Raw genomic sequence first — 25,534 nt, 5'->3', positions numbered from 1 at the left:
GTGCGGGATGCCCGTGGTGCCGCCACCGCTCGCAAGCGGACCGCTGCCTATGCACGACAGTGATACACGACTACGGGGTGGTACACGACCCTTTGTCGACAACGATCAACAGAGATGATCGTCTCAATAACATCGATGATAGTAAACAGTAAATTCATCGATCAAACATAAAATTATACATTGCTCATAATTAGTAATAGAGCAAATGATATAGAAAAAATAGATCAATAATATCCGATGAAGCATCCAACTCGAGTCCACGTTTCCTACAAAATTCTTGGAACTCTTTGAGCTTCATTGACATAGGCTCAGCATGCCTGCGAAATAGGGCACTGGGAAGCTCTGCAACTAATTCATTTGCCAGCAACATCAACTCCTCGACAAGATGACTTGACTCCTTCCTCACACCAAGGAAGCTGTCATTTGGATTCCCACTCTCATCCAACAAGAAGACAAGCATAGGAGTCTCAATCCAAAATGCTCCATTTCTTAATCTGATCTCCCTCATCTTCTTGGTGATCCCATGCAGGCTTCTAAGAGAATCAACAACATCATTTAACTCAAACTGCCCATGCATTTTAGGTATCATTTTCCCTGAAACATCAACCTCAAATCCTCCATCAATGATGTCCTGCACATCATCGTATGATAGCTTGCAGCATGAATGGATCACAGATCGGCCATTCCACCGCACGGTGATGTTTCCGGTGTCATCAATGTCCCAAGTGATGGAGAAGGCAAGCCTATCCTCACCTGGTACAAGTGAACATGCTTCCTCAGAAAGCTCTGGAGGCAACATTGGTAGCTTGTGCTGCGGTGTGTACACACTGGTGGATCGAATTCGGGCTTCTCTATCTAATGCTATGTCTGGAAGAACAAACCTTGAAACATCAGCGATGTGGACACCGATTCGGAATACTTTTTCAGATACCTTTTCGATAGATAATGCATCATCGAGGTCGGTAGCAGATGCAGGATCGATTGTGAAGGTGCAAGTGTTTCTAAGGTCCTTTCTGGTCTCATATTCCTCCGTAGGGATCTTCCATGGTGCTTATGGAAGACAAGACAAAGACTCCGGAGAGAAGCCTGTAGCTCTGATTGCATGCTCAAACAATACAGCACTTATCTGTGGCCCAATTTCCTCTGCTCGCCCCAACATGTGGATAACCTGTGCTTTGGGGTAGACACTTCCTTCCTTCGACTCCTCTATTCGATCAGTTACCAATTCCCTTTCGATTGATACATCGCCATTGATGAGTCTTTCCTTTGCACTGTTGAGATTTGATTCATAGTTATCTATCTAGATATATGATTTCAATAACTATCACAATCATGATCTAGTAGTTATAGGGTAGTTATAACTAGGTCCTATAAATAGGACCATAGTTCATGATACAAGGAATATAGAGAGTGTGTGCACTTGAGAATATCTTGTAAGTGTTCTTGTCAATCCTCCTGTTTTAAATACTACATCAGTTTTCTTGAGTCGAAAGGATTCTTTTTACTCGTTTCGTAGTATTCTGTTTTTTTCTTGCTCCTCCATCTCCAACATTTGTGGTATCAGAGCTTAGTTTCAATCTAAACTGGGTATTATGGCTTTCAATGACAATTCCATGTCTCAACCCCTTATCCCCATCTTCTCGGGCAAAAGCTATGAATTTTGGAGTATTAAGATGAAGACTCTATTCAAGTCTCAAGATCTTTAGGACTTAATAGAGAATGGATATGCAGATCCAGATGATGAATTCAGGCTGAGGGAGAATAGAAAGAAGGACTCAAAAGCATTGTTCTTCATTCAACAAGCTGTACATGAGACGATCTTTTCAAGAATTGCAGCAGCGACAACCTCAAAGCAAGCTTGGTTGATACTTCAAAATAAATTTCATGGCTCATCAAGGGTGATTACGGTAAAACTTCAAACCCTCCGTCGTGAGTTTAAAATTTTGTTCATGAAAAGCAATGAATCGGTGCAAGATTTTCTTTCTCGAGTGATTGAAATTGTTAGTCAAATGAAATCTTATGGTAAATATCTTCCTGATCATATAATTGCTGCAAAAGTTTTGAGAAGTTTAATGTCAAAATTTGATCATGTTGTTGCCGCAATTGAGGAGTCAAAAGATTTATCTACATATTCATTTGATGAACCAATGGATTCCTTGCAAGCACATGAAGTAAGGTTGAACAGGTCACTTGAAAAGTATGTAGGATTAACTATGAAAGCTTGAAGACATAAAACAAGTCTATCGGAGTCAAGTTTGATGGGTGTTCAAGAGTCTGAAGATTCGTCGAAGATGCTACCGGAACCAATTGAGAAGAAATCGGGGACTTGTCGAAGTTTTCGAAAGATCGTTTTCTTCTATACTTATTGGAAAACTCAAATGAGAGTTTTCTTACTTTCATTGAATCTCGAGCTTTGGAATATTATCGAAAATAGATTTCAAAAATCTTCTCTTCCGATGAGCGAATGGGATGAATCGGAGAAGAAAGTTTTTACTTTAAACGCAAAGGCTATGAATGCCTTATATTGTGCACTTGACAAAAATAAATTTAATCGTGTTTCGATTTGTGATTCGGCTTTTGATATTTGGAGAACTCTTGAGGCCACTCATGAAAGCACTAGCCGAGTGAAAGAGTTCAAAATCAACATTCTTGTGCACTTTTACGAACTTTTCCGGATGAAACCAAGTGAGTCCATCGAAGACATGTACACTTGTTTCACGGATGTCATCAATGGACTCAAAGCTCTTGGTAAAAGTTTTTTTAACTTTGAACTAGTCACTAAAATCTTAAGATCCCTTCCAAAAAGTTAGGATCCAAAACTTACGGCCATTCAAGAGGTCAAGGACCTTAAAACATTCCCTCTCGAAGAACTTATTGGGTCTCTAATGACCTACGAAATGAATGATGTGACAAAAAGAAAACTCGAGAACAACCTTCCAAAGGATAGGAAGGATTTGGGACATAGAACACATGAAGACCACTCGAGCATAAGCTCAAGTGATGGTGAACTTAAACTACAAATGAAACAAAAATTAAAAAGCAAAAAGAATGGAACTACTTGCTTTGAACGTCAGAAGAACCAAAATTGGGATGAATTGAGCTCTTCCGAAGATGAGGAAAAAATCAAGAAAGGCGAGGTAGCAAACTATGCCTCAACCACTTTCAACGATGAGTTAATCGAAATCCCCCTAATTTATTTTGAAATTACATAATACTTTCATGAGTTATTTTTAATTTAGTTTATGATTAATTTTCTTGAAAATTGCATGTGTTATGTTAATGCAATAAAATGTTAGATATAAATCTAATGCTTATACACCTAGTAAGATTAATCTTATGTATGTGCTTGAGAAGTAAGAATGTGTATTTTGACGATTTCCATATTGATTTTCAATGACGATGCATGGTTTTTGAATGGAAGGCTTGATGATTTTTTATGAACCTTATCTTTGGTTTTCAAACATGATGTATAGTTTTGACATAAGAATAAAATTTGAGCATGCTAATATAAAGTCAATCATATAAATTAAAATTAAATAAGTTTTAGTTATCTATAATAATCATTCAAAATTATGTTCAATGAAACCAATGCAATAAAGTTGTAATGAAAATATTGAAATTTTGATACCATGATTTGACGATTTTATGTATGAGATTTTAAAGTAATATATAATGATATTTGTAATTTATTGGTCTTGATGGTTTTATGACGAAATTCATTTTTTGATCCTAAACGTTGATGCATGTTTGAAAAGCATGTTAACATGAAATCAATCACTTAAAATGAAACACTTCAAAAAAAAAAAGGGAAAAAAATCTATTATCAATGAAATCATGAATCTACTTATGTTATGAATTTTGTGAACCATAAAAATGATTTTGATAATTTGAATTTGAAATGAGTTTTATCAAAATCATGATCTTGATTTTTTGGAATAATATGAGATTTCCTTTGATGATCTTTTTGATTATTTAAAAGGAGATTTGTCGAAATGATTCATGGAATTTTGGATTCATGACTTGATCCTTCATTTGTTTATGAGATGGTTGAAATCTTTGTACCCTTGAATTTTTCCCTTCTCCTTTCGATTTTTGAATTCATGCATGTTATATGTTGAAGATTTGAAACCATGTTTTGATATCATGCATACCCAAGAAATGTTGATTTGATAAATTGAATGATTTAAAAATGAATGATGATTTTTCTCTTGAATGTAACTTGTGATATTCTTTATGAATCATCATCTTGATGTCTCGATATTCGATACATGAAATTTTATTGTAAATCAAGATCTTGTTCTTTGAACTCCCATGTTTCTTCTTATTGTTTACTAAAAAAGAAAATTTCCGAAATGAATCATGATTTTTTGGAATTATAATTTTTATGATTCATAAAGAATTGAGAGATTAAAAAATCTATCTATGTTTTTCTTTTTATGAATCTCTTGAAAATGATTTTGATTTGATGATTTGAATTTGAATAAGACTTATCTTGATTTTTCGAAATTTATAACTTATGACTTCTTATGCAAGAATCAAGGTACTATAACATTTGATCTCCTACATTTCTTTTTGATATTTATAAAAAAAAAAAGGAGATATGTTGAAATAAATCATGTCTTTTAGTATTCAAATGGTCTTATCTTTGATGATATGATTTTTTTGTATCTATGATACAAATGCCTTGATATGATTGAATCACTGTTATAAAAGAAAAAGGAAATTGTTAGCTTGCGAATTGCAAAAATATACGCTAGCTTGAATGATAAAACATGAGATTGTCTATAGTGCAAATTTATTGTTATCATGATGTGTAGATTAAAATAATGATTAGAATATTGATGTAATTATAAATGATGATTTGGTATTATGCATAAAATGCTCTTGATATTATTTTGATGCATACAAATGAAAAGTTATGAACATGCATGGTAGGATATAATTTGACAAAATTGATACCATCATGATATGAAATATTTATGATTTGCAATAATGCATGCAATACTTGTGATTTTTAATTATGATGTGATATATTGCATATGATGTGAATCATGATTTAAAATGCTATGAATTGTTGCTAAAATGGTGTATCATAAATGTTGATTTAATGTTTCGTATCATGAATGCTCTAAATGATGAATGTTTGGTATCATGATCAAAATATTGATAAATAGTTAAAAAATTTTGTATCATGTATGATATGCTCATAATGTTGATTGATTTACTCATCGTACATGAATGAAATATAAGGTTTTTGAAAATATAATGATGTACTCATCGTGCATGTTTTAATTTGAAAATATAATGATGTACAAATAAGATTGATACTTACCTTTGTCATAATTGATGTAAAGGTTCTTCCCTTCGTTTTGATAATGACAAAGGGGGAGATAGCTAGCTTGCTAGCTAGCTAGCTAGCTTGCACAAGACAAGAGAAGTAAAAACTGAAAATGTACATATCCCGAAAAGGGGCAAAACTTATTAGTTTGCTCATCTCAAAAGCAAGAAATGCTATCTTGTAATCTCAAGCAAAAGTGCCATCTTGCAAATCTCAAAGAAGTAATATGTGCCAAGTTACATATTTTGAAAAGAGACAAAATAGTCTATCTTGCACATCTTTTTGCTAACTTTTTATGTGTAAAAGTTGATAACTTGCATACTATAAATTTGCATACCAAATGTGTAATCTTGTCTATCTCAAGAAGCAAAATATGCTAACTTGCATATCTAGCAAACTTGCGTATTTCAAGAAGCAAGGGATGCTTTCTTGAACATCTCAAAACTGCTAACTTGTACATTCTAAAAATGTTGTAAAATTTGCTAGCCTGTATGTTGTAGAAATTGCTATCATACTACCTTGCATATCGATGCTAATAGCAAAATTGCATGATGATAAAACTAGGAGATTATATTAATTATGCAATGTGTTGAACTTGGATATTTCAAAAACTTGCAACTTGCACATTGCAATAGGAAGCAAGAATCATGAGCTTACACAAGAAAGCTATCTTGCATTTGCTTTCGAAATTTTTTGCTAGCTTGCATGTAGCAAAACTTAAATATCATAAAAATTGCTAGCTTGTAGTCTAAAGAGAAGCAAACAGTTGCTATCTCAAGAAAAGCAAACATGCTAAATTTGCACATCTTTAATTACTTGATTGCATGATAATAAAATTTGACACTATATTTTTTCATGCAATGTATTGAACTTTATATCTCAAACCCATAGAAAGTGGCACTTCTCCTTTTTGTTGATGACAAAGGGGGAGAAGTATGATCATGTTATGCATGATGACGTGTTGCAAATATTCATGATGAATATTTTGTAATGACTTAAATTCGGCTTGAATTCAAGGTTCTATCAATATGGTATATTGATAGGGGGAGTTTGTTTAAACTCCGGGAGTTAAGGTTAACTCCGTCATCAAGTGGTTGTCATCATAAAAAAGGCGGAGATTATTGAATCTCGTATTTTGATGATGAAACCATTTGATATGTGTTTATGATTTAATCTATGTTTTGAGTGACGCCGGATGCTTCGATCTGGATGAGACAATTAAAGTAGGAAAATCATGTTGTGCCGGAGGAACATGTCAGAAGATTGGACGTTGGGCCGGCGGATCGGTCGACGTATCGACAGAAGACTTCGGGCTGTGGATTCGGACATCGGGCCAAGAAGAGAGGGTATTGTGCTAAGGATATTGGAGTTGCGGAGTCAACTGGCTGATTGGGTAATATGCCGCAAGAGAGGACGATGCATCGAAGAATCGGACGAAGCGTCGTAGGACCAATGACATGCCAAAGAACTTAATTATTGCTTTGTATTAATTGTCTCGATCGAAGTTTTGTTTTAAGTATGCTGGATTAACTACGAAAGTTTGAAGACATAAAGCAAGTCTACCAGAGTCAAGTTTGATGGGTGTTCAAGAGTCCGAAGATTCATCGAAGATGCTGTCAGAACCAACCGAGAAGAAATCGGGGACTTGTCGGAGTTTTCGGAAGTCCGCCGAAGAGATCGTCGAAGGTTCATGGAGATCACTGAGAAGGCTCAGCTACTCGCTAAACTCGCCACAAGACTGGGAGCCTGCTGGGAGTCCGCTGGAAGAAATATGAGGGTGTATCGAAAGTCCGCCGGAAGTTCGCCGAAAAGCTCGTCGGAAGGAAACTCAACGTTGCCAGTTAAAAACTTGCTTAGGACTATCTCTTAAGCTCATAGTTTGCATGTAATTAAGGTTAGGATTAAGGGTTAATCCTATAACCCAGTTAGGGGCCAATTCGGCCCGAGTTCGGACTGGTTTGGGCCAAGTTTGGAGCCCAACTAGTGAGCTGAAATAGTGTAGGCAGTGGCACCGCCAGACTAGGCGGTGGCACCGCCCAGAGCCTGAAGTATCAGGCAATGATACCGTCGGACTAGGCAGTGGCACTGCCCAGCACTTGAGAGTTCGGGCGGTGGCACCGCCTAGAACCCGAGAGTTCCGACGGTGGCACCGCCAGAACTCTGTCAATGTTGAAATTGACAGGCGGTGGCACTGCCACCAACAGGCAGTGGCACCGCCAGCCTCGGAAACCCAAGAGAATTCAAAATTTGGAGCCCAAATTTGAATCCTCTTGGGGCCTATAAATGCCCCTCAATTCTCAACAGAGAAGACAACCTTTTGATGAGTGAGAAATTGAGATAAAGCCTTAGCAAAGTCTTTAACAAGTCTTATTTTCAATAGCTTGAGTGTTCACCTCCTTCTTTCTCTTTGAAAATTTGTAAGAGTGTGAACCACTTGTAAAAGGTTGTAAGAGGGGTATTTGTCCTTCCCCTTCAAAGTGATTTGCTAGTGGAAGTTGGGAGCCTCTTCGAAGAAGGCTTCGCAAGTGGATGTATGTCATTTTGACCAAACCACTTTAAATTAGTGTGTTCCTTGAATGTATGAGTTCTTACTTTCCTGAAATTGTTATTTACACTGCTGCTAGTTTTTTATTTTCATCTACCCAAGTTACTATCGAAATGAAATATCCTCGTATTTATGAATTCGGTTTGAAATTTATAAGTTTTAATCCGCTGCACTAATTCACCCGCCCCCCCTCCTCTTAGTGCTGCTCCGATCCTAACAGAAAAAAATATTTCAGGTTAAGGGGGAGTCTTCTACTTCAAAAGAAGACAAAAAATCAGTAGGAAGAGAATGTGGTAGAGGAGGATTTCGTGGTAGAGGAAATGGAAGAGGAAGGGGACACTTTGATCGGTGAACATAAGTAATCAAATTATGATCAAAGAAATTACAAGAGTGGAATTCAATGTCACTATTGTAAAAAATTTAGTCACATGAAGGCAGATTGCTGGAAAAGAGAAAAGCAAGCAAGTTATGTGGATGAAAATGAAGAAAATAGTAAGTTATTTATGACTCATTCACAAGTTCATGATATCTCAAATGATATTTGGTTTTTGGATAGTGGATGTTCTAATCATATATCAGGCATAAAATCAATATTTAGAGATATTGATGAAACTCACAAGTTGAAAGTTGGACTTGGAGATAGCAAGCAAATCCAAGTGGAAGGGAAAGGAACAATTGAGGTGAAGACAAATCAAGGGAAGGTAAAATACCTTGATAATGTTTTCTTTGTTTCTACTTTATCACATAACTTGTTGAGTATTGGACAATTGATAGATGATGGATATTCAGTAATATTTGATGATGGTTCATGCACTATTAAAGATAAAAAATCTGGTTTGATTATAGTAAATATTTACATGACACAAAACAAGATGTTTCCACTTGATGTGTCAAATATTAAAGGGTTTAAGGTTGTTAAGTCAAAAAGAAATGATTTTCGGATTACCCAAGATTAATACACTTGATGTATGTGAAGGACGCATTTATGGCAAACAAAGTAAAAACCATTTCCTATTGGAAAAGCATGGAGAGCATCCAATTGTCTTGAATTAATTCATGCTGACTTATGTGGACCTATGAATACAAAATCATTTGGTGGAAGTCAATATTTTTTATTATTTATGGATGATTATAGTCACATGAGTTGGGTATATTTTTTGAAATTGAAATCTAAAACATTTGATAATTTTTAAAAATTCAAGGCACTTGTAAAAAGGCAAACTGGTAGATATATAAAGACACTTCGAACATATAGAGGTGGTGAATTTTTATCTAATGAGTTTAATTCTTTTTGTGAAGAAAATAGTATTTCCAGAGAATTGACAACACCATATACACCAGAGCAAAATGGTGTAGCTGAACGTAAGAATCAGACTGTCGTTGAAATGGCAAGAAATTTGCTTAAAGGAAAATATCTTCCAAATCAGTTTTGGGTAGAAGCAGTTGCAACAGCAGTTTATTTGTTGAATATTTCACCAACAAAGGCTGTTATGAATCGAACTCCTTTTGAGGCTTGGTATGGTATGAAACCAAGTGTTAGACATCTAAGAATTTTTGGTTGTATTGCTTATGCTTTGGTGAATTCACAAAATCATCACAAGCTTGATGAAAAATATAAAAAATATATTTTAATTGGTTATTCTTTACAATCGAAAGTATATCGATTATATAACCCTGTTAGTGGCAAAGTTATTATTAATAGAAATGTTATGTTTGATGAAAGGGCAAGTTAGAATTGGGAGACCAATAAAGGTGGAACACAAATGCAGACTCCAGCAGAACAAGGCACTCTGTAGAATCAAATGACAGATCCTGCTCCAACAAGTTCATCGTCAACCTCACCCAATAGCAGTTCAAATTCTAATTCCTCAGATGAAACCCCTCCAAGAAATTTCAGATCATTGACAGAAATTTATAAGTTAACATTTGCTTTGTTTATTTCAGATCCAACAACTTTTGAGGAAGCGATTGAAAAAGAGGAATGGAGAAAAACAATGAAGGAGAAAATCAACTCAATTGAGAAGAATGAAATTTGGGAGCTAATGGATCTACTGAAAGAAAAGAAACCTATTGGGTTAAAATGGGTGTTCAAAACAAAATTTAAATACAAATTATTTGGTTTCACTAAAGTAATTGAAAGAAACCTATTGGGTTAAAATGGGTGTTCAAAATAAAATTTAAATGCAAATTATTTGGTTTCACTAATAGTAATTGGGTAGGAGCTTTAGATGATCAAAAGAGTACTTCAGGCAATGTTTTTAGCCTCGGATCAGGAGCTATATCTTGGAGTTCTAAAAAGCAAGCAACAACTGCGTTGTCGACATCAGAAGCAGAATATGTAGCCGCAACATCAGCAGCTTGTCAAGCAATATGGCTTAGAAGACTTCTTGAAGATCTTCATCAAGAACAAAAAGAAGCAACGAAAATATTTTGTGACAATAAAGCTATAATTGCAATGACGAAGAATCCAACGTTTCATGGAAGAATGAAGCATATAATGATACGCTATTATTTCATCTGAGATCTTATAGCAAGTGGAGCCATAACAATGAAGTATTGTGGAACAGATGAATAAGTTACGGATATCCTCACCAAATCGCTTCAAATTCAAAAGCATGTTTATTTTATGTCGCAAATCGGTGTATGCAACTATGAATCAAGGGGGAGTGCAACTATGAATCAAGGGGGAGTGTTGAGATTTGATTCATAGTTATCTATCTAGATAGTTATCATGATTTAGTAGTTACAAGATGATTTCAATAACCACCTCAATCATGATATAGTAGTTATAGGATGATTTCAATAACTACCACAATCATGATCTAGTAGTTATGGGGTGGTTATAACTAGGTCTTATAAATAGGACCATAGTTCATGAAGCAAGGAATATAGAGAGTATGTGTACTTGAGAATATCTTGTAAGTGTTCTTGTCAATCCTCCTGTTTTAAATACTACATCAGTTTTCTTGAATCGAAAGGATTCTTTTTACTCGTATCGTAGTATTCTGTTTTTTCCTTGCTCATCCATCCCCAACATGCACAACCTGGAAGACTATCCACAGTGATTAACATCATTGGCAATTTAGCATCTGTAGGCATCAGTTGTACATAATCTAACTCTCGTCCATTTTCTTCTCCTTTAGGAAGCCATGGATTCAAAGCAAGAAGACCAATCACTGCTCCATAACGAGGAGAGCTTCTAATGATAGACAAGACTCTGTCAGTAGGACGCTCCGATGGATTGCAACTCATTATAGCATGTATCCTTTCTACTGCTTCTCCTTGCTCGAATTCCTTATTCTTAGTTGACCTCAGAGGTCAGCGCATCATTCGATCCTCTCAACTTGGTCACGTACACAACAGGATCCGACATTATAGCAACTGATTGCATCACCATCTATCTACACACAATCATGTCAAGGAATCATCATAAGACAATTATCAAATTTGATTCGCAAAGATATACCGAACGAATCATTGAACTCTAATTGGGTTTTAGCCACTAGGATAACTTTGTTGTCAAACACAATAGGAATCGGGCTCGAACTCCTAGTCCGAGTTGGGTCAGTTTCAACACTACCCAATTTCATCTAAACAATTGAATTAAAATAGATAAAACTGGAAATAATGAAATCTAATAATTTAATGACACAATATTAAGTTAAAAAATAATCATATTATAATTCAAAATTTTATTTTTCATCTGTTAGAAAGAAAATTTCTACAATTATCTATGCCATGAGTCCATAGCATATTTTCTTTCATGAATGAAGGTGAATTAATATTCAAATATGATCAATCTCATACAAATTATTAATCATAATAACTGAACATATTATCATTTAAAAAATAAAGTAATTAAATAACCTCTTGAGAATAGATGACCTCCATAAATTTTTTCCCCACTATCGGACTCTTTCTTTGGTTTAGATGGAGAATCTATTTAGAACATCTCTGCAAATCTTTCCCCACAATTAAAAAACTCTTTGATCACTTAAGATAGATGAGAAGAGGATAATTCCAACCATCTATCTAAATAGGAGAAAGGAAGACTTGAAAAAATGTCTTGAGATTTTAATTTCTATCTTTGATTTCATATTAATTAAAAAATAAAACTATACCTTATTTAAAGGTATTAATATAGGAAATATTATTTTTTAATTAAAATTCTAGATAAGATATTTAGAAAATAAATAAGGGTATTTTCATTAGAAATAAAAAAAATTAATTAATTAATAAGCTTACGACTATAGCTTTCGTCGCTTGCACAACTACGTCTCACTTGATTGGAATTGGTGCCCATTGATATGGGGATTCTCATCAACTTGACAACGTTATCTCAAAGATCATGTTAGGTATTCGATCAACCTCATATGTATAATGCAAAACCAAATTAGTTTATATCTTATTTGAATATATTTGATTAGTTAAAGAGGTATTTCTCTAAGATCACAAGTTGCCACATGACAACTTGTGAAATAATTCTAATGTAGTTTGTAGATTACAAAGAAAGAAAAGAATAAGAAATTAAATTATGATTGTAAATGAAGATTACAAATACAAAGATGTTTCAAATCGTTATTTCTACATAAATAGAAGCCTATCATCGAAGATTATTTTGAAGATAAATTTAAAATGTTATCTTCTTCGAATATGGAAAGAACAAATAATTTATTTAGTTTGATTTAATTATACTTTTTTAGCTCTAATTTTTTTTCTCTTTTATGATACTTAGGCTTATAAAAAGGGTCTAATACTTTGTAATAGAGATCATAAAAAATGGATTAATAAATTGTGCTCTTTTCCTATATGATATGTGGGTGATGTGATGCCATATTTTTTTAAATAATATTATTCTCTCATCAACATGCAAGATGTATATTGATGCCTATATTTTGTGAATCTAGTAGTTATATGTTATTTTATTATTATCTCTTTGTTTTTTTTTCTCTCTCTAGTTCTCTTTCAGAAAGATGGAGACCACCTCCTTAAACAATATATAATCGACAACAAATTATCGATAGTGGTTCATCTCTTAAATATGAGGAATCTCACATTGCTCGCAAGCGGGCGATAAAATGGACTAATTAGAATAGTAGATTGACAATATAAGTAGATCATTTAAGAATCATATATTAAAATTAAATAACATCTTTTCCTAGGCGAAGGGTATTAACAAAATATCTAAATAAAAAATAGATCTTAAATACTTCTATGTTCTAAAGTAATTGATTTTAAAATATGACTTTCATATTAATTATAAGCATAAAAATCTTGATTATACTACTATTATGTGAAAATTTTTAATACTAGAAATTAAAATCATATAACAATAGATCAAATATACGATGCGTACCTTTCAATTATCATTTACAAAGTTTTTATCTAATATGTAAGTGCACCATCATCGAATTCAAAATCTACAACGATATCGATATGTAAGAAAAGCTAGATTCACTTTTTTCTCTCCTCATATCCGTCCAGTATCACTATTACCAATGAATTAAAGACAAAGGGGAGATGAGAAATATATATAATCTCTTAATAATTAGTTCATCTTTTAATAATATCATGTATCTATACTGAGTCGTGAGATCCTATCTATTTATAAGCGTAAGTGGAGAGTCTAGGATAAATAATTAGGAGAATCCCTTCCATCAAATTTATCTCCTAAGAAATCCTATAATAATTAAACTTCTTTTGTACTGATGTATATTCATAATCAAAATTCAATCATATGTCTAAAATTAGACAATGATCATCTAATCCAACCACTCTAGATTCAAGTCAAATCTTCCTTCAAGTTTAATACTTAAGTAGAACCCCTCTTCCAACTCACCACTGCTCGAATACGCAAGTGTTCCAAGCTTCCTACATAGTTTTAGCAATGAATCTTCCTCTTAAGAAAGACATTTTTGCTGGTTCCGCAGGTGGCAGCCATCGCAGCCTTAATGGACTCAATACCATGATCGACGAAAGCAGCAGCAGCACCCACCATGCCTCAAATCCACCCCCGGCTGAGTGTATTCCTAATTCATCGACTGTTTACTGTGATGGATCCTTCTTTCGCTAAGATGTCAAAGCAGATCTAGCTTTTGCTTTGTGGATGGTAACAATAACGTAATCATAGAAGACAACAACATACATCAAGCTTCATCTCCACTCCAAGTTGAATTCTGGGCTATCTCAAGTTGATGCACTCACAAAAGCCTCCTATCTGAATTTGCGAAACTTTATTCTCAAATCCTATTCTCTTAAGGCAGTTTTGTTTTATAATAAATCTAGGATATATTTTTAACTGGTTGAATCTATGGGTGTTTTATCTTTTGAATATGTGAATATGAAAGAGAAAAAATGATCACATGTAAATACAATCCATTCTCGAATAGTAGTAAAAAGGTACTATTAGCTCAAAATTAGACCGTGAAAAAAAAATTATTAAACTTCTTAAAAAAAAATAATTACAGATTTTAAAAGACTCTTATACTTTAGTTCTATTGGCTTGAATACTTAAGATTTGAATTATCTAGTAGATGTCAGATATTTATAGATGTGAAATATAAGAATTCTTAATCTTTATGATTCTATCTAATCTAATTTTAAAAAATAAAATATCAATTTAAAATCTTTCAAAATATATTTTAATCAATAAAATTAAGAACTCATTATCTCTCTAACTCTATCTAATCTTATTTAAAAGATAAAATATTAATTTATAATATTTTAAAATTTACTTTTAACTTCTTAACCATTAACATGTTAAACAATTCTATAGCTCACATCAATGGAGCATTTTTGTTCTTCTCCAACCTTCCTCGGAGGAGAATTTTTTTTAATTTTATGGACAAATAGGGTCCAATTAGTTAATTGATGATATGATTTTTTTTAACAAAAATAACACTCTTTCTCCCATTACAATCTGTATAAATTATTGGATTATTTTATTGGTGTGTGTTTTAGTTATATTTATAACATAGTAAGAGAAATTATTTATATATGAAATTATCGAAGTCATTTATAAATTATTGAAAAAAATATCATTGACTAATGAGTCAGTCCGGTTAGATATTTATCAAAAGTGCTAAGTGCCTTATGAAAATTTCTCCCTATTAATGTGGAGTGCTGATGTGGCGAACAGATGAGCGAGATATGTTGGGGGGATCATTCATTGGGGGTGATCTAGTCTTGTAACAGGGAGGTTGAGTAGAAGAATGAGATCTCCCTTGCTATGGGGTTATCTCCTAGCCATTGGTAGTCTTGCATAACAGGTCTACGTTGGAGGCTTCTTGGCTTGACCCCTCTGATGTTTAAGTTAGCGAGAGGCAGAGGGGGAAGAAGACAACAACATGAGCTATGTAAATAAAAGAGTAGAGAATAGACAGGCTATTGCCTAGGCTTGGGGCATGACTTTTATACTTCGGCGCTGAGCGATCTGGTCATGCCTTAGCCAAGGCCCCCCTTACTCTAAACTACGAAGGCTTTAATGAGAGCGATTTGCAGTCAATCGTTAATGCCTAGGGAAGTTGAGGCATGCTATCATTAATGATCATTGATTCTCATTCTTTTATTGTATGTTAGTCCACATAGTGGAGAGAGTTGGAGGGAGCCAATATTATCCCTATCATTTACGGAAGTTGAGACGTACTATCGTTAATGATAATTTGTTCCCATACCTTTATTATTTGTTAGTTCACGTAGTCGAGGGAGCTAGAGGGTGCTAATATTATCCCTATCAAGTGGGTGAGTTGGAGGGTACTAATATTATCCATATCAGGTGGGTAACACGTAAGTTCTCTATATTCTCATAATTAATTTATTTTCTTTTTTTAAAAAAATATAACTATTATTAAAATTAGTTAATAATATAAAATTTATAAATAATAACAATAATATTTATGAAGTTTTACATGTCAAAACAATATTGAAATATAAAACTTTATCTAAATCATCATTGTATCTAAATCATCATTGTGTTCAATAATAGCATGAATAACCACAGGAACAATGGATAAAACTCTGATCATCGAAGGAAAGCATAGAGGAGGAGTCGCAGTTACATCGCTTTCTGTATTATAAGAACTCGGAGCAATAGTGATGCATTTATTTTTATCTTCGGGGGTAACTATTCAGCATTGGCTCATCGTCAACTCTATATCTTCAATCTCACGACAACTCCTAGGAAGATGACTTTTTTGCAAGGATTCAGTGTTTGGTGTACTAAGAACCAAAATACCAGTAGTTGCAATCCATTTAACAGCCAATCCTTCAACTTCACCAAAATATATCCTCCTCTCAATCTGTGAGATAAAAAAATAAGAATCCATGAGATTAATATAGAAGTAAAAATACAAATTTATATCAAGATGAGGTGCTAAGATCTTACAGCAAATTTGTATATGTAGACTGTTATGAAATATGGTCCTACTGTTAGAACCCTAACTTCAGAAAACATCACCTGCAAATAATAATGACAGCATAAGGATCAACTTCTCATGCTCAACCCAAAATGCCAATGAAAACAATCAAGTATGAATTCTGTTTTGTATCTATATCAGCAAATTAATCATAATATGATCAATTTCTCTCTCTAAAGCTGTAAGAAGTTATATATCTTTTTTATAATCACAATATATATGCGATGTTACCACTATTTAATTTTATAATATAGAAAATTCTTTTTTCAGATTTTTTTATCTCTATTATACAATCTCATTTTTTAAAGTTAGATATATCTTATGGAATATTTTAGAACTTGTGTTCATCACTTATTCTTTATAAAAAAAAATATATAGTAACTGAAAAAAAAAAGGAAGAAGATTACCTCCTTGTTCTTCAACAAAGCCCAAAGATAAACATTTTCTGTAGATTGCTCAGCATGCTTGATAGCTCTTTTTCTTTCATTACAATATGCAGGAACTCCGTATCTCACAGCTACAGACAACAATGCTTCTCTACCTTCCTCGTAGCCTCCTTATCAAAATAAAGACCAGTAAAACATCTATTGCCAATCCCATCACCTGAATTAGATGCACCCCGTTTCTCCACATAAACCTCTTTAGCTTCAACCACTACAGCCAATGTTCTATATACAATAATGTCAGCATACCTTCTCAATGGAGAAGTGAAAAGTGTGTAGAGTGGGATTGATAGTCCATAAGCTCACTCATCTTCTCTGCCTCTCAAATATCCTATGCAAAAATAGACTGCTAATTGCATTGTCCTTGCAGCAAGTGCCAAAAGAATTTGAAGCAACACAGGATCATTCTTTAGTTTCTCTCTCATTTTGGGTATTGCGAGTTGAAGTTTGCCGGATGACGAAGCATCCAACTCGAGTCCACGTTTCCTACAAAATTCTTGGAACTCTTTGAGCTTCATCGACATAGGCTCAGCATGCCTACGAAGTAGGGCACAGCCTGGGAAAGCCTTGGATATGACCTCCGCAACTGATTCATTTGCCAACAGCATCAACTCCTCAACAAGACAACTTGACTCCTTCCTCACACCAAGGAAGCTATCATTTGGATTCCCACTCTCATCCAACAAGAAGACAAGCTTAGGAGTCTCAATCCAAAATGCTCCATTTCTTAATCTGATCTCCCTCATCTTCTTGGTGATCCCATGCAGGCTTCTAAGAGAATCAACAACATCCTTTAACTCAAACTACCCATGCATTTTAGGTACCGTTTTCCCTGAAACATCAACCTTAAATCCTCCGTCAATAATGTCTTGCACATCATCGTATGATAGCTTGCAGCATGAATGGATCACAGATCGACCGATCCATTGCATGGTGATGTTTCCGGTGTCATCAATGTCCCAAGTGATGGAGAAGGCAAGCCTAACCTAACCTGGTACAAGTGAACACGCTTCCTCAGAAAGCTCTAGAGGCAACATTGGCAGTTGTGCTGCGGTGTGTACACACTGGTGGATCGAATTCGGGCTTCTCTATCTAATGTGATAGGGATATAAAGAGGAATAACCTTTGTATATAAACAAATACTAGAAGACCATAATACGCAGCGGAATTAAATAGAAGCACAATCAAACAGAACACCAAGATATATGTGGAAAACCCTTTCAATGTGAAGGGTAAAAACCACGGGGCAAACTAGAGGAAATACACTATGAGAATAATGAATATACAAATCTCAATCTCTTGCCCTAAACCCTAGCAACAACCACAAGAGAATAACTGGGATACAAGGATCACATCACTGCCCACAATATCTAAAACCTCCCCAAGTAATCACAGCAAGAGTCTACTGTAGATTTGATCTAACTTGAGATGAGAACACTGCTAGATGATTGAGAACAGTCTCTCTACGTTGTCCTTATCTTCTTCCCTTTCTTTCTCTTCCTTTTCTGCCTTGTTCTCCTTCTTCTCTTTGGAATCCCGTGGCTCACAAGATCTACCTCGTTGCTGCCTTTTTATAGCCTTTTTCTACTTCTAAAATGCAACCACCACACCCCCATAATCTTAATTAGGGTTAGGTTAAGAGGGGATGTGGGCTGTGGGCTACCCTAGCCCACATGGGCTGAATATGGGTTATCAGCCCAACAACCTCCCCCTTCAGCCCATAAGGGAGGCTGTCCCATGACTCCTCAATGTGAAGCCGTGCCGACCAACTGTCGGCATATCTCCTGTCTTTCTTTTGGTAAGGTCTTCATCAATATGTCTGCTCCGTTGTCATCCGTATGAATTTTCTAAAGCTGTAACTGCTTCTCTTCAAATACATTTTAAATCCAGTGGTATCTGACATCTATATGCTTTGATTTGGAATGAAACATTGGGTTCTTACACAAATGGATGGCACTCTGGCTGTCACAATGCACCACATAATTTTTCTGTTTCAGCCCCAATTCTTGTAAGAATTCTTTCATCCATAACATTTATTTGCATACCTCTGTAGCAGCAATATATTCTGCTTCTGTGGTAGAGAGAGCAATACACCTTTGCAACCTGGATTGCCATGACACAGCTCCCCCTGCAAAAGTAAGTACATAACCTGAAGTAGATTTTCTTGTATCTATATCTCTTGCCATATCTGCATCTGTGTAACCTGTCAACACATGTGGTCCACCTCCAAAGCTTAAACAAACCTTAGAGCTCCCTCTGAGATATCTAAAAATCCACTTCACTACTGCCCAGTGCTGTTTGCCTGGATTTGCAAGAAATCTGCTAGTAACACCCACTGCATATGTGATGTCCGGCCTCGTACATACCATTGCATACATTAAACTTCCAACTGCTGAAGCATAAGGAACCTTTTGCATTTTCTCCTTCTCCTCATCACTTGACGGACTCTGTTCTGAGCACAACTTGAAGTGACCTGCAAGAAGAGAACCAATTGGTTTTGCGTTGCTCATACTGAATCTTTCCAATACCTTCTCGATGTATTTCTCCTGTGACAACCAAATCTTTTTGTTTTTCCTGTCACGGGAAATCTGTATGCCTAGTATTTGCTTTGCTGGCCCCATGTCCTTCATTGCAAAAGACTCACTCAGTTCCTTCTTCAACCTGTCAATTTTAGACATATTTTTCCCAAGAATAAGCATGTCATCAACATAAAGTAAGAGAATAATAAAATCCTCACCAAACCATTTGATGTATACACAATGATCTGAAGCCGTTTTTTTGTATCCATTTTCTGTCATAAATGAATCAAACTTTCTGTACCACTGTCTTGGAGCTTGCTTTAGCCCATACAAGCTCTTCTTCAACTTGCAGACAAAATTATCTTTACCTTTGACTTTGAAGCCTTCTGGTTACTCCATATAAATTTCCTCCTCCAAATCACCATGAAGGAAAGTTGTCTTCACATCTAACTGCTCAACCTCCAAGTCCTGGCTAGCAGCAATACCAAGAGCAACACGAATAGAAGACATTTTAACAACAGGAGAGAAAATCTCTTCAAAGTCAATACCTTTCTTTTAACCAAAGCCTTTCACAACCAATCTAGCTTTGTACTTTGGTTGAGAACAATATTCTTGAGTCTTCAACCTAAAAACCCACTTGTTCTCCAAGGCCTTCATTCCATTTGGTAGCAGCACTAAATTATAAGTGTGGTTCTTCTGAAGAGCATCCATCTCTTCCTGCATAGCAACTAACCACTTCTCTTTCTGCTCACTTTCAACTGCTTCCTGGTAACTCTCTGGTTCACCTGCATCGGTAAGCATTACATACTCATCTGTAGAGTATCTTCTGGAAGGTTGACGTTGTCTAGAAGATCTTCTCAACTGAGGTTCTATTGGAACTTGCTCTCCTACTTCTTCTTGCTCAACATGTCCTAAGGTAGATCAACATCAGGCTCTACACTATCTTCCTACACATCTCCCCCATCACCATGATATACTGGAGGAATAATTGGGTCACAATCTGCTAATCCTTCTGCAGAAGTCTTGGCTTGTGTCTTCTTCTTCAAATCTTCAAAGGTTTGATCCTCAAAGAAACTACATCTCTGCTTCTGAATACCTTCTGTTTTTCTGGATCCCAAAGCCTGTAACCAAAATGATTATGTGAGTAACCAAGAAAAATACATTCTTTAGACTTACCATCCAACTTGGACCTCTCATTGTCTGGAATATGTGCAAATGCGCGACAACCAAATACTCTCAAATGCTTGTAGGAAACATCTTTCTCTGACCATACATGCTCTGCAACATCACCATCTAGGGTTGTACATGGTGATAAGTTAATCACATCAATTGTAGTCCTCAAAGCCTTATCCCAAAACCTTTTGGGTAGCCTGGCCTATGAAAGCATACATCTAATTTTTTTCATGATGGTGCGGTTCATCCTCTCTGAAATTGCATTATGCTGAGGTGTACAAGGAACTATCATCTCATGTTGGATCCCATATGACCTACAATAATCATTAAACAATCCTGTATACTCACCACCATTATATGATCTTATGCATTTCAATTTCTTTTCTATCTCCCTTTCAACCCTGGCATGAAACTCTTTGAAGACATTAATAACCTGATCTTTGGTCTTCAAAGCATAGGCCCAAACTTTCCTAGAAAAATCATCTATAAAAGTGACAAAATAAAGTGCACCACTTATACCAAGAACATCAACAGATCCACCAAGAGTTTTTGTCCTCAAAGGACCACATACATCTGTATAAACACGGTCTAAGGCATGCATTTTTCTAGACAAAGCAGTACTAGTAAATGAAACTCAATGTTGTTTACCAGCCAAATAATCAATACAAGGGTTCAGATGTATACCTCTGAGGTCTGGCAATACATCTCTATTGGAAAGAGCTTGCAGCCCCTTCTCGCTCATGTGTCTCAATCGCCTATGCCACAACTCTATACTGAAGTCTTTCTCTGTAGCATTTAACTACTCACCATAAGCTTTAGCCTGCAACCTGTACAAAGTATGACATTTCTTTCCACTAGCTATAACAAGAGAACCCTTACTGAGCTTCCATTGCCCTCTGTGAAATCTGCTTTCATACTCTTCATCATCTAGTCTTCCAACTGAAATTAAATTCAGCCTCAAGTCAATCACATGCCTCATATCCTTAAGCACCAACTTGCAGCTAAGGTTGGTCTTTAAATGGATATCACCCATGCCAATGATGTCTACTGTGCCATAGTTGCCCATCTTAATAACACCAAAGTTTCTAGACCTATATGTAGCAAAAAACTTCCTCTGTGGTGTAGCATGATAAGAAGCACTTGTGTCAATCACCCACTTAAGATCCTGACACACACAAGAAAAAATATCATCAGAAGGAGACAAAATCAAATAATCACCACCCTGCACTGTAGTTGTAGTATTATCCTTTGACTCTATAGACTCCACTTCTTTTCCCTTTTTCTTGTTCTTCTTAGGTTGCTTACATTGGTTTTTGTAATATCCTTTCTCACCACAGTTATAGCAAACAATATCTTTTCTTGATCTTGACTTGCCCCTACCCATACGTGAACTACTTCTAGACTTTGACCTTCCTCTGTTCTCTAAGATAAGTGCTTGTAAATCATTCTGAGATGTTGCTAAACTCTTTCTTCTCAACTCCTCATTCAACAAACTGCTTGTTACTTGACTCATAATGACAATACCATCTAGCGCAGAATTACTAAGGGAAACCACCAGTGTCTCCCAATTTTCTGATAATGAACTGAGAAGTAACAATGCCTGCAACTCATTATCAAGAGACGTTTTCATAGAGGATAACTGGTTAGTAATACTCTGCATTTCATTCAAATGCTCAACAATAGAAGCACCCTCTCTATATTTTAGGTTCACAAGTTTTCTGATCAAAAAAGCTTTGTTGCCAGTTGTTTTTCTTTCATAGAGACTTTCCAATTTTTTCCAAAGAGAATATGCACAAATTTCAGTAGAAACATAGTAAAAGACACTATCATCAAGCCATTGTCTAATAAACCCAATTGTTTTTCGATCTAACCTCTTCCACTCATCATCTGTCATAGTTGTAGGTTTTGCACTATCCCCTTGCAAAGGTCCATATAAATCTTTGCAATACAAGAGATCTTCCATTCTTGGTTTCCATATCATCCAATTATTTCCATTCAAACTAATCATGCGAGAAATATTACTGGCCTCTATGTTCAAATACAAAAATTAAATCACCAAAACCCCGCTCCGATACAAGTTGATGGGGATATAAAGAGGAATAACCTTTGTATATGAACAAATACTAGAAGACCATAATACGCAGCGGCATTAAATAGAAGCACAATCAAACAGAACACCAAGATATACGTGGAAAACCCCTTCAATATGAAGGGTAAAAACCACAGGGCAAACTAGAGATAATCCACTATGAGAATAATGAATATACAAATCTCAATCTCTTGCCCTAAACCCTAGCAACAACCACAAGAGAATAACTGGGATACAAGGATCACGTCACTGCCCACAATATCTAAAACCTTCCCAAGTAATCACAGCAAGAGTCTACTATAGATTTGATCTAACCTGAGATGAGAACACTACTAGATGATTGAAAACAGTCTCTCTACGTTGTCCTTGTCTTCTTCCCTTTCTTTCTTTTCTTTTTATGCCTTGTTCTCCTTCTTCTCTTTGGAATCCCGTGGCTCACAAGATATGCCTCGTTTATGCCTTTTTATAGCCTTTTTCTGCTTCTAAAATGCAGCCACCACACCTCCTAATCTTAATTAAGGTTAGGTTAGAAGGGGATGTGGGCTGTGGACTGCCCTAGCCCACATGGGCTGAATATGAGCTATCAACCCAACATAATGCTGTGTCTCGAAGAACAAACCTTGAAAAATCAGCGATGTGGACACCGATTCCGAATACCTTTTCGATAGATAATGCATCATCGAGGTCGGTAGCAGATGCATGATCGATTGTGAAGGTGCAAGTGTTTCTAAGGTCCTTTCTGGTCTCATATTCCTCCGTAGGGATCTTCCATGGTGCTTCTGGAAGACAAGACAAAGACTCCGGAGAGAAGTCTGCAGCTCTGATTGCATGCTCAAACAATACAGCACTTATCTGTGGCTCAATTTCCTCAGCTCGTCCCAACATACGGATAACATGTGCTTTGGGGCAGACACTTCCTTCCTTCCACACCTTTATTCGAGCGGCTATCAATTCCGCCATTGATGAGCCTTTCATTTGCACAACCTGGAAGACTTTCCACAGTGATTACCATCATTGGCAATTTGGAATTTTTAGGTATCAGTTGTACGTAATCCAACTCTCTTTCATATTCTTCTCCTTCAGGAAACCATGGATTCGAAGCAAGAAGTCCAATCACTGCTTCACGACGAGGAGAGCATCTGATGATATACAAGACTCTCCCATTTGGTCGCTTCGATGGATTGCAACTCAACGTAGCACGTATTCTCTCCAAAGCTCTTGCAGCTTCTCCCTGCTCGGAGTCCCTGTTCTTAGTTGAATCGGTTGATGCCTTGGAGATCAGAGCATCATTCGATCCTCTCAACTTGGTCCAGTACACAACAGGATCCAACATTACAGCGACCACATCACCTTCCATCTACACATAATAACGTAAAGGAATCATCACACTGCGCAAATGTGATCCGCAAAGACATACCGAATGAACATACCGCTCTGTTTTGTGCATCAGCTCCATTAATGAGAACGTCCACCGGGAGACCGTCGACGGTACAGAAGGCCTGCAGCAGCCAAGAAACAAATACCCAATAAGAATTCTGCAAGAACAGTAAAGAACAAGCTTTGTTACTGACCTCTTTCCGGTCATATGCGTTCACGCGAAATGTTGCTTTAAAGGCACGACCTTTCTGCAAGATCAAAGACTCGATCAGTATGGTTTCCACCGTAGGAGTTCATCACCTATTGTAGCAGACAACAGGTTTACCTCGATCACCTCTTTGACTGCCTGCTCTGGCCAATGAAGAGCAAAGTTCATCTGCGAATTGCGTGGAGGAGCTGCCACAGCAACAGGAACAGAGGAAGTCGGCAAAGGTTGGTTATTCGGGATCCCTGCAGAACATCAGACAAAAGAAAAAGAACAGATTTTTTGGTCAAATCTTGAAGGAGAGCAGATGGAACGAAGAGGATAGAGGCGCTAAGGCCAACCTGGTAGGAAGGCCATGGTGTCGCCTGCGCCGCTGCTACGTCGGCCTCTTGGCAGCTACGTCGAGATAATTAATTCATATTATTGACTGAACGTCGTTAATTAATTCATATTTTATTTTGCTTATATAAATTAAAATAAAAACTTCGAGAAGAGGACTCGATCTTTTTCTTTATCTGAATATAAATAAATAAATAAAATAGTGAAACATTTTTTATTATTTATATTAAGAGTTTCATATATCATGAAGACACATACTTCAGTATGCTTGACTTAGCCAACCAAGTCGAATGAATTTGGCATACGTTGAACCACACACTGAACCGTCTCCAACTAAGCCCAATTGTTATTAAACCAGGCTAAACCGACTCTAATTCGGTTAAATTTCTCCTTAAACCAAGCTCAACAAGTCAGAATCGATCTGTAAACCGATATGATATCGGATTGAAACTACCAAAATGAGTTTGAACCGATATGATATCGGACGGAGCCGAGCTTAATAAGCCTAAACCGACCTAATTATGCTTACCTCGACTTGGGTTGGCCGTTGGTCTTTGACAATCCACCTACGCTGAGACCTGAATTGGGTTCAGCCACTGGGATAACTAGGAATCGAACCAAACCCATTTGGATCGGGCTCGCGCCCAAGCCTTGATCCAATCCGAGTTGGGTCAGTTCCAACACTACCCAATCTAATTTTCATTTTTTATAAATTTTAGAGTTCATCTAAATAATTGAATAAAATAGATAAAATTAAAAATAATAAAATATAATAATTTTGTGACATTATCTTAACAAATCAAATTGATAAGATTAATTATTTAACATCATATAATAATTTAAAATTTTATTTTACATTGGTTAGAAAGAGAATTTCTACATTTATTTATGCCAAAAGTCAATTGCATATTTTCATGAATGAAGGTGAATTAAGATTTGAATATGATATAATATGCATAAAAATATATTCATATAATTAATCTTAATAACAGAACATATTATCATTTAAAATATGAAATAATTAAATAGCTTACTTAGAATTGAAAACCTCCTCAAATCTTTCCCCACGATCGAACTCTTTCTCTGGTTTAG

The 25,534-nt window shown here is 35.7% G+C and overlaps 1 pseudogene; it reads right to left on the bottom strand.

The window, feature by feature from the left end:
- Nucleotides 1-190: 190 nt before the first annotated feature.
- LOC135611559 (DIS3-like exonuclease 2) lies at nt 191-24,460 on the bottom strand (annotated as a pseudogene).
- Nucleotides 24,461-25,534: the final 1,074 nt, after the last annotated feature.

This window comes from Musa acuminata, chromosome BXJ2-5 (assembly GCF_036884655.1).
Source record: "Musa acuminata AAA Group cultivar baxijiao chromosome BXJ2-5, Cavendish_Baxijiao_AAA, whole genome shotgun sequence".
Classification (NCBI taxonomy): Eukaryota; Viridiplantae; Streptophyta; class Magnoliopsida; order Zingiberales; family Musaceae; genus Musa; species Musa acuminata.
This window is presented reverse-complemented; position numbering and strand designations above follow the sequence as displayed.